The 13,219-nt window shown below is 29.0% G+C and overlaps 1 protein-coding gene across 1 annotated transcript in view; it reads right to left on the reverse strand.

Annotated features, from left to right (window-relative positions):
• The window catches only part of LOC133332470 (superoxide dismutase [Mn], mitochondrial), a 106,720-nt gene extending 104,076 nt beyond the window's left edge, over positions 1 to 2,644 (reverse strand). The window contains exon 1 of the mRNA XM_061540873.1: positions 2,635 to 2,644. The gene's annotated coding sequence lies outside the window, so the exon portion shown is untranslated. The remainder of the gene's footprint in view (positions 1 to 2,634) is intronic.
• Between the last annotated feature and the right edge of the window lie 10,575 nt (positions 2,645 to 13,219).

Here is a 13,219-nt window from a genome sequence, read left to right on the forward strand (position 1 = left end):
AAAATTGTCACAGGTGTGAGTGTGCGTTACAAACACACACATACATATATTATATACGTCACATAATATTTCTGTTGTTTTTTTTTCGTGAAATTTTCCATATTTTCCCTTCTTTTTGACACAAAATCTACCATTTGATTGTTTTTTTTTTTATCGAAAATATCTAAAGAAAACATCGTGAAGCTCTTCTACATTTTTGTTCTAAATTCCTGTCATTTATTTAAATGAATGGTCAGCGCCTCCAATAAAATCACGAGTGTTCATAAATTTGTTTTTTATTAGTTAAAGTGTTTTTTTTATTTTTATTTAATTTTTTCGGTTGACTTGACAATAGAACTATTCATAAGAAACAATGAAATACACCGGAAGAAAAAAAATAGAATTGTATTTGGATGATTATAGAATAAATAGCGTTAAAATGCGTGGTATAGAGCAATTATAGGCAGAATCAAATAAAAATCCGCAATATTCATAGAAATTACCTATTTATTGTCTATGAGACTTAATAAAAATTTCGTATTGAAAAACAGTAAATAAATGGAAAATAAAACATATACAATGTATCAGACATGCGAATGGTTCGATTACGCATTTTCATATATGACTATATTACTTTTGCTATTTTTTGCGTTAATTATAAAAATAAATAAGAAATAAATCAGAAATATACATATAATCTTCGATCTTTTTAGAAAAAATTACATACAATGGTGGTCAAAACTTTTTAAAAAATAAAGATATCGTGTTGGCTTTTTCAGTTAACTCGTGTAATTTTTCAATTAAAAAACTAAAGCATTAATGCAAAATTCATTTTGAAATAAATAATAAGGGAATTGTATCAATTTTTGCATTCGGATTCTACACGTATTTCAGAAACAAATACAGTTCACCGATAAAACAGCTAATTACCAGGGATTGTGAAAATAATGAATAAATCAGTGATTTCTCAAATTATAACTTAATTTTCTTAAACCATATCAGACGTGACAGTTCAGCACGGAGGATGGCTGCAAAAGAACATCAGTTCGTACTGATCAACAAATTGTAATAAAAAAATACCCATTTAAAAGTTCAATGGAATTGGTGAGAGGGATATCGTTGAATATAACATCAATGACAGAGTGCATTTCGCAAAATCTCATACTATTTGGAATCTGACTCATTGGAGAAATATTATGCTCTTGGATGAATTAATTATTTATTAATATTAATATTTAAAAACTCTGACATGAAAAAATTACCGTGAGGAAGTCAAAAAATAAAAGGAGGAGGGTCAATAATTTAAACCCGAAACGTACATCGAAACTTGAGTCAAAAATCAGGGTTTTATAATGACTAACACAATCATCAGATCTTTATCCTATAGAAAAGTCTTCGGAGTATAATAGATAGCAAAATCAAAACAAATTCAGAAATAGTCAAACATAACATTTTCCCAAAGGTTCAGGATGCGAGGAATAGTACACCCAAGGATCAAATTGAGCATCTTATAGATTAAATGTCTCGTAGGTGTGATCAAAAATAACGGTTATGCTGTCGATTACTAGCAAAATTTACATATTTGTAAGAATCAAAATCAAAAAGATGGGTGAAATTAGTTGCCCATAGAATATTTTTTATTTCAAAAAAATATGACGTTTTTGTTTGTTAAAAGTGAATAAATTTATTTTTTTTAAGTTATAGATCATTTATTCTGTTTCAAATTTCAATTCAATTTGCTTTAGTTATGGACACCAGTGTACATATATTGTTTTAGTGACAATAAACGGGTAAGATTGAGAATAGATCAAGAAATCGTTAAAATATCGGCTTCTCGTCTTTGAGAGCTCCAACTAAAATCTTGGGAGCAACAGTTTTGTAGAATATTTGCGAGGATGAAACATTCCATCTTGTAATAATTGGAACCGGTTTAATAAGTTAAGGACGAAAACGACATACAAGGAAGCGAACTAGAAGAACGAAATGTTTTACAAAAAAATTCTGATTCTATTTTAATGCAGGAATGTAAGATATATTTTCAAGAAGATATATTTTCATGTATAAAGGAACGCCAAAACGATTACACCATATCTCCGAACTTTGACCTATGACGATTTTTTCCTCACCAAAGTCGTTCAACCCAAATAGGAATTTTCAACCCCCCAAAATCTTTCGCACAGTGTCATAAGCCTCATTTTCCAGCAACATTTTTTTCTTATATGTAACATGGATTTTCACAATATTTCTTTTAGTGTAGATCAACTTTTTCTGTATAAAATCATCCATGGTTGTTTGTGCCACTTATCGTCGAGTTTTTCTCAAGAGATTCCTTATGGGAAAATTTGACAATTTTTATATAAAATCGTAAACGCAGATAGATTGTAAACGGAAAATCATGAAAAATTATGGTGCTGGGTTCTGTTTTAAATTATTCAAAAAACTCCACTAGCTTGCATGAAAAAAATATTCAACACGAGAGAAATTACGGAACTCTTAGAATTTGGAGCAATATTAAAATAGTTACTGTATTTTATTTTTTATATAATAAAATCATGATATTATTGAACTGTCCTCATATTACTAACCTCCGTTTAAGTCAAAAAGACACTTTTTCGACCTAACCTAAAATTGAGTCCTTTATTTTAAAAGTGGTTTAAGTCTATTTTTACTTATATTAAAATACTTAAGTATTTGTGTGGCGTTGTTCCTTAAACATGATCGAATATATAACGTAAAATGTTTGGTAAACTTTACTAAAAATCCATTATATGTATCAGAACCTAAACTAGACATAAACCACTTTCAAAATAAGCGACTCAACATTTGAACTCATTAGACAAGGATATAAGCTAACATTTTGCGTATGATTAATATTTTGTTTGACATTTTATATCATGTATACGCCTAAGTCATAAACAAAAACACTTTTTTTAGGTTATGAACACAAATCTGTATAAAACCTAAATATATATAGCTCCTAAGTCGTCTATAAAATATTCGAAGAGAAAATATATATACACACGAAAATATTTCAGCATTTTAAAAATATGTTCCTTTCGTTTCACGCTTAGTATTACTAATCAAAAGAATTTCCACACCCTCCGTAGAATTAACACAATACATAACATTCTATAAAAGATAATTTTTTGCCTATATTTACAGTGTTACTAACTATCTTCGTTTTGTCACTAATTAAAACTATCTTTGATACTATAAATGTCATTCATTTCTTGCTACTAATCTATAGAAATTGTTAAGTACGAACCATTTCAATAGATCCCAAGTGTAGACGGTTTTTTTGTTCTGGTTTATTCTTTTGGACGCTTTAAACGCGTGACAATTTGTATATTTTCTTGTAAGGCTTTTCTTGTGTTTTTTTATATAGCCTTTAAAAGAACAAACCGAAAAAAACAATGTCCACTTAACGCGTGTGATGTCTGTCAGCCTATCGGTCGGTCGGGATGTCTATTGTTAACGAGCTAATAATCAAGTGAATACCAAAATGTTTGCCAATGTGAAAATGTGTGAAAGTGTGTGATTATATGAGTGCAGTTTATGTGTACATTAGAGTAGGTCGTGCATTGAAATTTGGAAAATTTGTAAATTAAAATTTTAAAGCTAACAAAGTATTCAAATTTATTCAAAGTTTCCAAGTCGTATTAGTTATATCATGCCTTGATCAAGAGCGAAAATTGAATCCCTCGGCACACAGTAACTCCTACAAAGCTACATATGTGTCGTTTATTTTAAAAGTGGTTTAGTTCATTTTTTCTATTGAGGTATTTAATGTATTGTGTTTGATTAGTTTCAACAATTTTGTTAAGTGGTATTAATTTTGTCTGAGGCTTGTGTCCGTCAACATGTTAGAAAATAAAACTTATATGTTTTGTAAAATGTACTAGAAATCCAAGATGTGTACTAAAATCTAAAAAGGACCTAGACCAACTTCAAAATATATGACTAATATTTTTGAAATACACAGACCTGTAAAAATTACCAAAATAATACCTCTGACTATCTGATTTTTTCCAATAATTATTCAAGAAAATACCCATTCTAATATACATACATATATGTATATTTTAATAAATAAATAGTACATTGTCTGTATATATATATACGTGTGTGTCTGTAAATAAACATTTGTAGTTGTACATTCATTTATTTCTGATTATTGACCTTTAACAAAAACTACATTAGAATATTAGCATAGGGAAACTAATTCGCATGGCACTGACAAAAAATAGGTCTCACAAAATTTAAATGAAGAAATATGGGTTTCTTAAAAATGTCTACTAAAATAATTGAAAATAAATAACAGCTTTGTATTAAAGTCCACTATTGTTTGTGGCCGATATTTGAACTATAGAACAATGAATACGCCTAACTGATTGGGCTACTAAAATATTCTAGAACTTGTTAGCACACATTTTTAGCAAGTCATTTAGAAGTTTTTTTTAATATTCCACTCAAAATGTTTTTTATTAAAATTCCCACTCATCTCTTTGCCGATTACCATAAACAAGATCATCATCATACAGACATCCACACTTATCGTATTCCTCACACACACGAACACGCACGTGGCAGTCACTTTGTTATTACAATTTTGCCCCACAAACCTTGACAGTGATCAATGTCAAAATGCGTGCCCGCCAGTGGTCGACATCTGTTTACTTGGTTGTTATTTATTTCTTCTTTTTTGCGTCTTCTATTTGAAAATCATTATGGCTATTCTCGATGTTTTTTTTTATTTTTTTATTTAAATTCAACAAATATGCTTTAATGATATTTACATTCATTCGTACATCTCTCAGGACAGAAAATGGTGAAAGGGGTCGAAATGAATACAAAGTAAATATTTTACTATAAAAAATACTGTAAAGCCGGTAAACAAATTAGCTATTAAGTTATTAACAAAAGCTAAAAAAAACTGACAATGCAGTACATCGCCTTCTTAAAAGGGGGTTTAAAATTGTAATAAATTTTTTTTATTAACACTTAAAATTTCAAATTTTGGAATATAAAATAATATTAATATTTGAGGGATTGAACAACACTGTGTGACAAATTTCGTTTTATGTATACGAAAAATTTCAAAGCTCCATTGTGATTTCGACAAACATTGTAGTGTATTTCATCCTCTTCTTCTTTTTATCATTTGTACAAACTAAATTTTATTTTGCAGCAACACAACTTCTGACTTTTCTCCTAAGGTTTTTTTACAACATGTTCAGTATACAATTTGACACTTATATTTAAGACATTTGGCACCGTCTGCATAATCAATCACATATTATCTATGGATGTGTGTATGTTATGCATAAAAAAAATATTTACATTGAAAATAATATTCTTGACCTACTTTCTACTGCAAGGATTTGAGAAAATTTCCCATACCCATTTTCTTAGTACTGTCCATTGTTTACAATGGTACGTATACGTACACTTACGCGTACTTACATACAATATATTGCAAATATATATATTTATGATTTTCATTTCCAGTATTCCAATATTCTTTATCGCAAAATAATCCAAATTGAGGTTGGTTATTGATATTGTATTATCGGGTTTTCTGTCTTCATTTGCTCGTCCTCACCCAAAGCAATAACTCACTATTGAATGATGTGATTGTCAGCTCTATAAACAACAACAGTTATTTACCAAAGGTGTGGTGTGGTGAGGTTCGCAATGGTTGGTCACCCACCTCCTAAACTCAATTGTTTCTTACGGAAGCAACAAACAGCTACAGCTACCGATAGACAGTTTGCGAATTATATTTATGGATACGAATAATTTCTGAGAGCTGCTTGCACACTTGCCGGGTATGTTTTCTGTGATGGACTGTCAATAACTATGATGTATTTGACATTTATGTGTATACATATTTAAACTATATTAAATAAAAATATGATATTCTGAGGAATGGAAAATAACCAATGGAAAATATAACTTAAATGTAATAAAAATATAATAAATAATTGCTATAGGGCATCGTTATATATATGGGGATATACCCTATCTCCAACTATATATTTGGTGCTCCTTTTTCATATTTTATAAACTTAATTTTTTTACACATCTTTTAGTAATTTTACTCAGTAAAAAATCTATCGATGCCATTTCCTAATCCATTTCGTTCATTTTTTTTCCTGCTTTTTTACAATGTCTGTGACAACTGTCATAGTTCTGTTAAAATACGTAAATTAAATCTTAGTCATTCTAAACTATAATTTTTTATATAATCACGTGAATGAATCACGTCTAAATATTTTTATATTAATCTAACAATTGTTTCGGCGACTACATCTTGTGTGTTGTTGATATAAAAACAAAACTATCGAATTAAATAAACGCCACCTAACATTCTTAATAAAATAGCATGCTTTGTCGTGATTTATTAACAATAATCAAATGGAATTATTTAATTTTTTTCTCTATTGTCTTCATCGACGTTTTAAAAACAAATCAAAAATAATTAAAACACATTTGTGTCCATTCAACATCAGCGTCAGCGGCAATATTGAAATTTAATTGAGCACTTCGTTTGTCTATGCAATAAAACTGCATTGTAAACAATAATGCCATTCTTTGACGATTTCTAGTCGGGTAATAGCGGACAATTTTTTGCTCGTTACTCGTAACAAATGGAATATGTTCGGAGGAATTTTTATACCCTCCATCATATGATAGAGTAGGTTTCATATTGAAAATAGCAAAAGGCACATGGTACAACCTCATTTTCAGCATTTTTAATGTTTTAGTGGCATTTAAGTCCTTTATTTTTAAAGTGGTTTAAATCTATTTTGTCCTATTTGAGATATATAAAAATTTGGTTTTGATTTGTTTCAAAAAATATTGTTAAGTGGCTTTGTGCCCTTTAACATAGCTTAATATTTTTTTAAAACTTTTTAGAAAACCAAGATTTGTATCAGAACCTAAAATGGACTTAAACCACTTTCAAAATAAACAACTCATATTTCAACCAAAGGAGCTGAAATTCGGCTTAGAAACCCAAAATTTGTATCAGAACCAAACATGGACTTAAACCATTTTCAACATAAAGGACTAATATTTCAACCAAAGGAGCTAAAATTGGGGATTGAGGGTTTATGACGGGAAAATTATTAATATGGCCCATGTTTTGACATGGGCCTCATATAAAGATCCCGTCACATTTTATGTTACTTGATGTCCTCGTCGACTTTTCTAATCAAAGTGTTGCGCAAGTTACGCCTAATTTTAGGTATTTTGGCATTCCGGGTTATTGTTGGATATAAAAATTGCAATTCGTGACAACTGTCGTGACAACTGTCCCACCCCATATTCGGTGTATTAATGGACCTAGACAAATTTTCCAAAATTTTGAAACTCATTTTCTCAGAGTTTTTATACTCTCTTGGCAGGACTTACTATGTAGCTTCATGTTTTGTAATGGTATTTTTAATGAGCATCTCATTGTGGAGGCCATTAGAATAAGAAGGTCGGACCGACATAACATTACGATGTCTTTACTTGTTTTGTATCATCCTATTATTTGCAGAATATTATAAATATAATATCGTTTCGTCTCATATATTTTTATTCCTCTGATAATTATTGTTAATTTTATACCCTATAAACCATTATACGTCGTATAAATTCTTGTTCAGTGTAAATTTCAAAATAATTAAGATATATATTTTCGAACATAGAAATCTGGGCAAAGCTATTCCGAATTACCAACATAGGATCCCCACGACTATGCTTACAGGACCATGAAATTCATTAAATTTTACATAACCAAATCACAAATAGACTGGCCCCAATAACCTCAAGAATTCCATCTTCGAGGAAGAAGTCTCATAAAGAAGTATATTCCGATAAAGGAACGTTACTAACTAAGTTCAGTTCTTTAGTTCCTATAGTTCATATTTCTTATATTGTTTCTTGTTGGTGATCCAAATCCTTTTTGTGATCTCGTTTATAAAAAAAAGTAGAGAAAAAATATTTTGTGTTTATCATCCTGCAGTTGAATTCTGTGGCTTCTGAATATTCTAGTAAATAGAAATTAACTAAAATCTAGAGTAGGGTAGTTCCGGAATGAACTAGTTTATGAGAACTATTCTGATATAGGAACGATAGGAACTTGGTTCAGTTCTTTAGTTCATTTTTCTAACCTCGTTCCTTTTTGGCGATCCTTTTTCTGAACATCTTTTATAAAAATAAATAAGATAAATAATAAAAAAATATTTTGTGTTTATCGTCCTGCAGTTGAATATTCTACTAAATATAAATTAACTAAAATAAACCTTGTTTTAATTTATGCTCAATTTGTTTACGATCAACGTATCAACACGGAACTATGTGAACGAAAAACATAAATAACGATGAAAGAGAGAGAACTAGAACTATCTAAAAGTCGGAACTATATGGAACAAAAGAAATATATATAAAGGAACTAGTTCCTTTTAAGGAGAGGAACAAGAAATATCGATCCGCTCCATGAACTAAATATATTGCCCAAATCTAGTGATAACCCCTCAGACCGTTGTTCGGCATTTTAAAGGCTTCAAACTTATTTTTCTGTCGAAATGACTATAATTTTATATTTCAGATTCGAATACATTTTTGTCGAGATAGATCCACATTAACATTGCATTCCATACCGACTGAAGACCGATTTTTTTTTAGCTTAACCCAATTTTCCGGCCAAATTGATAGTAATTTGACTTCCATACATATTATAGGTCGATTTCAAATAAATCGTGCGCCAAAGACCCATATATCATATCATATAGTGTTACGATAGAATTCTTAGAGTAACCCTCTAACCAAAGTAGTGGAGAGTTGTATATACCAGGTCTTATCCCTCTTTCGCCCTTTAATTCAAAATTTGTCTACAATTTTCATCACGATTTTGACTGCATATATAGTGTTATGATAGGATTCTTAGTGTAGCCCTCTCACCAAAGTAGTGTACATGGTCTTATCCCTTTTTGGTCCTTTCATTACCGATTATTTTTTCAAAACTTGTCCAGAATTTTCTTCACGAACTAAACTAAAAATTAATGTAGTATGTAGTGTAAATACTTGTCCCTTATGCCGTTGTATTCCATTATAATTTTTTTTACACATCACAGTTACATCAACAAAACATTGACTGTTAAAAACATCAATTGTAAAATAATAGCTTCATCATCAATCACGTCATATAAACAAGCTAGAATCATATGATCAGATTCGGAATATAATGCATATTTTATTTGAATAATACAAATTTACAAAAATATATATTCCTTGATTTAATGACCTGTACTATCATTGATAAAATAGCGGCACAGAGAACTGTAAAATCATGCCGTAAAATAATTTTACATACCACACTTCATGAACGAACCTCGTATCAGGGTTTTATGATTAACATCTAGTTATTGTCGTGATTTGGCATAGTCACCTCACCTACAATTTTTTCGCTATATTAAATACCCAATTAAGTAACTATTTTTGTGAATGTGTGTGTAGATACGCAGTATTTTTTTAGAAAAAAAAAACACAAAACAAATCCAAGATCAAGTTTTTTTCCACTAAACTTTGGCTAGACAATCAAAACTCATAAATAAAACTTGATAATTTTGTTGTTGGTTACCCCCTTTATTTTTTTGAGTGGCAGTATAATGAACTTTTCATTTTTTTATTGTTAACCGAAACAAGGAATTAAAAAAAGCAAAAACAAAAAAACACACACAAAAAGAAATGCGAAAACATGTTCAAATATTAAACATGTGCGGCGATATCAAGACGAGCCCCCTTTAGCTTTGCCAGTGTGTTGTGTATTATAAATATTATTATTTGTTTCGTTTTTTTTAATTTTCAAAACAGAAAAAGCCACAAGTTTTATTATATGTACATTTTTGATTGTCTGGCTGGCAGTGGAATACAAAATTTACATAAAATTTAAAGGAAGGCAAGAAGAAACACACACGCACATACACCTACAAATACATTTATATACATATATGTGATGGTTTGGACTTTGTATTTGGATATCGTTAATTTACATACATTTTTTCATAATTAGCTGAACTGGCTTCATTAATATTTAAAAAAAATATAAAGAAAATTTCTTATACAAAACCATAATTTAGAAAAAAAGTCAAGAATAGTTTCTTTGTATGAAAATTTGTTTAGGCTATTATCTCGATTCATTAACACCCTAATTGGCTTTCATTAGCAGTGGTACGATTCATTGAATATAGATGTTAGTATCTATTCAAACAAAACGAAGCAGAACGACTAGAAGTTCCATCCTCCATAATAGTTTACAGATTAATGTTAGGGACAGATGAATATCAAATGGCTTTCATTAGCAGTGGTACGATTCATTGAATATAGATGTTAGTATCTATTCAAACAAAACGAAGCAGAACGACTAGAAGTTCCATCCTCCATAATAGTTTACAGATTAATGTTAGGGACAGATGAATATCAAATGTCGTGCATGTTAGACTTATTTATTTACTTTGAATAAATGTATTCAAAAAAATTTATTTTTGGCTACAAATGTTAATTTGGGGTCAGATTCAAAAAATCAAACCAGTTTTTAAAGAAATTTTAAAATATTCCGGTGTGTGTGTGCTACAAACCTATAAATATGTGTCGATTTAAGGCTTCCATCGTATGACTTAAAACATTCTGATAAAAATAATTAATTGGACAAGATACCACACATATAGAAATATTATTGATTAATGTAGTTCAGGTAGGCTAGTTTTTCAAATTTCATATGAAATTATGTTGGTCAACGATAAGCCAACTTGGGCAAACTGGAATATTCTAGAACATTTCTACCTATTTATTTCATTTTATTTCTTTTAAAAAAATACTTCAGAATACCCAAAACTACACGTGCTTTTTAATACTACAAAATACATTCTATAGAATAAATATAAAGTGTGGGTGTTTTAATTTAATTAGAAAAAAAAACACATCTCACATCTCTTTTAAAAAAATTTTTCTACAAATAATCTATGTATATATATATTGTTAAATTCATATATAGTATATAATCGAAATCGGTGACGACAAATGAAAACAAAATAAAAAAATGTTAAAACAGAAAACTAAATCGTTTGCCAAAAAAACTGAGAACCGAAAACTTAATGTCAAAGAAAAGAACATCAAGGCCAACAGAGATCATTATTCGCAAATTTTGTGATTTTTAAATCAAGGTGTTTTGTTTTTTTTATAAAACAGCATGGTTTTACTTTATTAAATCAAAAAGTGGGAAAAAAACTTGAAATAATCAATTAAAATTTTAATTATTAATTGAAAAAAACCGATTTTTTTTTATTTCCAAACAAGTTTGAAGAAATTATGAAAGTATTTTCAAAATTTGAAATTTAAATTTGAGAAATAATAATCCTTGTTTAATGATTCAGACGATGATTTGAAAAACATATATTTTTGAATATTTCCGTTCGTAAGAATATATTTTAATTATCATCAAAAAAGTATTTCAATTAAAAACTAGAATGATCAAAATGTATTAATTTAAAATTGAAATTGATCTATTAATTTTATTTTTTACCAAAAATAATCGGCTAATAATAATGATAATGTGATTCAATAGCGCTCATAGTGTGATTCAAGATCTATTAATGAGATCACCTAGCAAGCGAAAGTCAGCAGTTTTTTATAGGGTCAATTCACAATAATGAATTTTGACAGCAAACATGAAAAGCAGCTGATATCCAGCTGGTCTTCTGGATAAACTTGTCAATAGACCTTGGTCTAATGCATGGCACAATAAATAGGTAGTCCATTTAGCTCAGCTGATGTCTCGATTAACTGTCAAAGTGCGTAATTTCTATTGGAATTCGATGTGCAGAGTTGCCAACCCTGTTATATATTATATGGAAAAAATTGACAAAATTTTTGTACAAAATTTTACTGGATGATGGTCGTTGACGAAAAATCCAATAAAAGAGAGCGAATTTAGAGAGAAAATTTGTCAGTTGTGTTACTGTGTATTTACAAATTCTTACTGGGGAAATTTACCCAGTAAATACTAGTACTAGAAAACATCAACTGTTTTGTAATAATTTGTAAACGAACACAACAATTGTTTACAAACAACTTGAATAGGTTCGTTCGTTTACTTTTCCAGTAACATTTACTCAGTAAGAATTTAATATTTGTATATGCGTTTATTTTATTCCATTTCAATTTTTAATGATAAAACATCGAAATAAATTTACAAACAATCAAGTTCAAATTATTTTGATTCTCTGCAAATCAAAGGCAGCTGATGTTACTGGAATATTTTTGGTGGGTATTTACAAATACTTACAAGGAAATTCTCCTTGTAAGTATTTGTAAATACTCAGCAAAACAATTGTCTCTTTTGCGTAAACGAAAAACTTCCAGTAACAAATTGTTCAAAAATATTGAGTAAAAGAACAGTATCATTATGTCCTCTAGACAAAACTTTAAAATAACCCTGATATTGTATTTTTTCAATTTTAAACATAAATATTAAAAAAATATAAAAGAAAAAACATGTACATAACAACATCAACACTGTTGAATAGAACAAATAAGCATATGCTGAGCAATGATTCCAATCGCAAACAATAATATTATTGTTTGTCATATTGGAGAATCAAAGGTTATCTATAACTAAAAAAAAATAAAAATATTGTAAAAAACAAGCAATCAAATTGGTAGTCAATCGATCATAAATTCATTTATTAAAATTAATATTATATAATTTGGCATTCAGGCATATATTTTAAACGTATTTCATCAGCAAATTAAAGAATATGCAAACCTGGCGGCGATGGTAAACGTACAAATTCACAATAAATAAAAAAGGTACTTTGAACAAAGTTCAAGAAATAATACCGAAATTATCAAATATTTTTGGAAATAATACATTTCTGAATGCGATAACTTAATATTTGATTGATGCATCTCGTATTTTGTTCTTTTTCTAAAATACAATGTTGCAAGTGAAAATGATTAGTTCTTAGCAAAGGTGGAAACCTTAATTATAGTCAAAATGAAATAAATTAGCTAAGTTATATTATTCATTTTTATAATCTAAAATATAAATATGGTTGTATTCACAGCGACTCTTAACTTCTGGTACTCTTGACAAAGTTCAATTTGTGCATTATCAAATATATGAATTGAAAACTATGCATTCCATGGTTTATTCACAAGCATATTGCCATTATATCTGCATTTTATTTGT

This window comes from Musca vetustissima, unplaced genomic scaffold, assembly GCF_032173495.1.
Source record: "Musca vetustissima isolate MV318-11 ecotype Yass unplaced genomic scaffold, APGP_CSIRO_Mvet_v1 utg9226, whole genome shotgun sequence".
NCBI lineage: Eukaryota > Metazoa > Arthropoda > Insecta > Diptera > Muscidae > Musca > Musca vetustissima.